Here is a 3831-nt window from a genome sequence, read left to right as displayed (position 1 = left end):
AAAACAAACCTCAACAAATACAAAAAAATTGAAATAATTCCATGCATTCTATCAGACCACAATGCGATAAAGCTCAGAATCAACACTGGACAAAGCCCTAGTCACTACATGAACTCATGGCAATTGAAAAACACACTCCTAAACAATGACTGGGTCAAAGGAGAAATTAAGAAAGAAATAAAAGAATTCCTGGAATTAAATGAAAACGACAATACAACACAACACAACCTCTGAAAGAGGTTCTGAGAAGGGAAGATTATAGCTCTAAGTGCCTACATTAAAAAATTCGAAAGAGCCCAAATAAATGACCTAACACGGCAACTCAAAACACTGGAAAGGCAAGAACAAATGAAGCTCAAACCCGGCAGAAGAGAAGAAATAACAAAATCAGAGCAGAAATCAACGAAATAGAAACAAAGAAAGCAATACAAGGAATCAATGAATCTAAGAGCTGGTTCTTTGAAAAGCTAAACAAGATGACAGACCCTTAGCCCAGTTAACCAAAAGAAAGGAAGAGTAAATCCAAATCAACAAAATCAGAGATGAAAGGGGAAACAACACAACAGACACCCAAAAGATCCAGACCATTATAATGGGATATTTTTAAAACCCATATGCTGCTAAATCTGAAAATCTAAAAGAAATGGATGGATATCTGAAATCATGTGAACCTCCAAAGTTAAACCAAGATGAGATCAACAGTTTAAACAGACCCATAACATATGAGGAAATTGAAACAGAAATACAAAGCCTCCCAACTAAAAAAAGTCCAGGCCCAGATGGACTTACAGCAGAATTCTACCAGACACTTAAAGAAGACCTCCAACCAATACAACTTAAGTTATTAAAAAAGATAGAAACAGAGGGAGAACTCCCAAATTCCTTCAATGAAGCCAGCATCACTCTAATATGCAAACCAGGTAAAGACACAACCAAAAAAGAAAACTATAGCCCCATATCCTTAATGAACATAGATGCAAAAATTCTCAACAAAATACTTGCAAATCACATACAAACACATCAAAAAGATCATTCACCATGATCAAGTAGGCTTTATCTCAGAGATACAGGGCTGGTTCAATATATGCAAGTCAATAGATGTCATTAATCATATAAATGAACTAAAAGACAAAAACCACAGTGTTGTCTCAATAGATGTAGAAATGCTTTTGACAAAATTCAGCATGCATTTATGTTCAAAGTCCTAGAGGGAATTGGACTGGAGGGAACATATCTCAACATAATTAAAGCTTTATACAACAAACCCACAGCCAATACCATTCTAAATGGAGAAAAACTGGAAGCATTCCTATTAAAACCAGGAACCAGACAAGGATGTGCACTATCTCTGCTCCTTTTCAACATAGTGTTTGAAACTCTTGCTAAAGCAATAAGACAGGAGAAGGAAATTAAAGGAATACTAATTGGAAAAGAAGAAGTCAAATTAACACTTTTTGCAAATGATATGATACTATACCTAAGAGATCCTAAAAGTTCCACCAGAAAACTAGAACTGATCAACACTTTCAGTATAGTGGCAGGTTATAAAATCAATCTACAAATATCTATAAATATAGCCTTTCTATATACCAATAGCAAGCAATTGGAGAAAGAATACAGGGAAATACTCCCATTCACAATTGCTGCAAAAAAATAAAATATCTTGGAATAACTCTGACCAAAGACACCAAAGATCTTTACTATGAAAATTTTAAATTGTTAAAGAAAGAGATTGAGGAAGATACCAGGAGATGGAAGGACCTCCCATGCTCATGGGTTGGAAGAATTAATATTGTGAAAATGACCATCATACTGAAAGCAATATATAGATTCAATGCAATCCCAATCAAAATTCTCATGATATACTTCACAGAATTAGAAAAAAACCATCCATAAATTCGTGTGGAAACACAAAAGACCCCAGATAGCCAAAGCAACCCTGAACACAAAGAGCAACACTGGGGGGGATTACTATACCAAATCTCAAATTATACTATAGAGCTATAGTCTTAAAAACAGCATGGTACTGGCACACAAAAAAAAGACACATAGATCAATGGAACATCATTGAAGATCCAAACTCAAATACATGCAATTTCAGCCACCTGAAATTTGACAAAGGTGCGAAGAACACACAATGTAGGAAAGACAGTATCTTCAACAAATGGTGCTGGCAAAACTGGATCTCCACCTGCAGAAGAATGAAACTAGATCCTTATCTTTCACCTTGCACAAAAGTCAACTCCAAATGGATCAAAGACCTCAATGTGAAACTGGAAACCCTGAAACTATTAGAAGAAGATATTGGCAGTAACTTACAAGATATGTGTAGGAAAGGATTTTCTAATTTGGACAGAAGTTGCTCAGGAATTAAGGTCAGCAATCAACAAGTGGGACCTCATTAAACTAAAAACTTCTGTACAGCAAAAGAAACAGTAAAAAAAGTGAAGAGAAACCCCACAGAATGGGAAAAAATCTTCAGCAGCGACACATCTGACAGAGGTTTAACATCCAGAATATATAAAGAACTAAAAAAAAACAAAGAAATGCGAAACCAAATGACCCAGTTAAAAGATGGGCTAAAGACCTAAACAGTTCTCAAAGGAAGAAATAAAGATGGCTAAGAAACATCTCAAAAAGTGTTCAACATCATTAGTAATTAGGGAAATGAAAATTTAAACCACCCTAAGATATCACCTTACTCCAATCAGACTGGCTAGGATCAAGAGAACAAATGATACCAAATGCTGGCGAGGATGTGAAGAAAGGGGAACACTCATTCACTGCTGGAGGGATTGCAAACTTGTGCAGCCTCCATGGAAAACAGTGTGGAGAACTCTTAAAAAACTAAAATGAACCTACCATATGACCTGGTTATACCACTCCCTGTCATATACTCAAAGGACTCATCCTATTGTAGAGACACTTGTACAACCATGTTTGTTGCTGTTCTTTTCACAATAGCTAAGAGATGGAAGCAACCTAAGTGTCCCTCAGCTGATGACTGGTTTACAAAAATGTGGTATATTTACACAATGGAGTTCTATTTAGCAGAAAAAGATGAAATAGTGAAATTTGCCAGTAAATGGATGGCTCTAGAAATTGTTATATTAAGTGAAGTAACACAGACTCAGAAAAACAAGTGACATATGTTCTCCCTCATATGTGGATCCTAGCACCAAATCCTTTTAAATTCCAAGTCCTTTTAACAAGATGATGCTATACAGCAGTTCCTTCTGCATGAAATAACTACCATCATCACGACTTCAGCTGAGCCTGATTGCTAAACATCATCGTAATTGGGCTTGTTGATGGTTGTATTCATTCATTAAAGGAGGGCCAAGCAGAGTCATTGGACCCTCTCACCAGATTATCCCGCCACTCTTCCCAACCAACTGTATGTGATTTGACCCTAATCACACATGGCCTCCTGGATTTGGGGAGGGCTAAAGTATACAATCTGGGGAAGGCTAGGAAGAGAAGGCATGACCCATGCTGGGTAAAAGCTTTCCAGTGTGCATACCTCAGGTCATACATACACCTCAGCAACCCCTCAGTTATTTCTGTAAGTAAGCTGAATAAATTCATTGGCTCCCCAGTAAAGCTTTAAACAAGCATTGGCTTGACACTAGAATCTTAAAAGGGAATAAACATTGCTTAGCATCCCCAGAAAAAGAAATCTCACAACAGATGGAAAATTTGTTAATGCTATTATGTCTCATAATTATTTTAAAAAAGTAAATGAGAATGTAAAAGATGTTAAAAGGATATGGGAATGGAGATGTTTTCCAAAATAGAAAAAATGAGAAAGCCTAAGAAAGTGATGAATTT

Source organism: Nannospalax galili, unplaced genomic scaffold (assembly GCF_000622305.1).
Source record: "Nannospalax galili isolate Female #2095 unplaced genomic scaffold, S.galili_v1.0 scaffold85, whole genome shotgun sequence".
Taxonomy (NCBI): Eukaryota; Metazoa; Chordata; class Mammalia; order Rodentia; family Spalacidae; genus Nannospalax; species Nannospalax galili.
The sequence above is the reverse complement of the archived record's forward strand: the minus strand, read 5'-3'. Positions refer to the sequence as shown.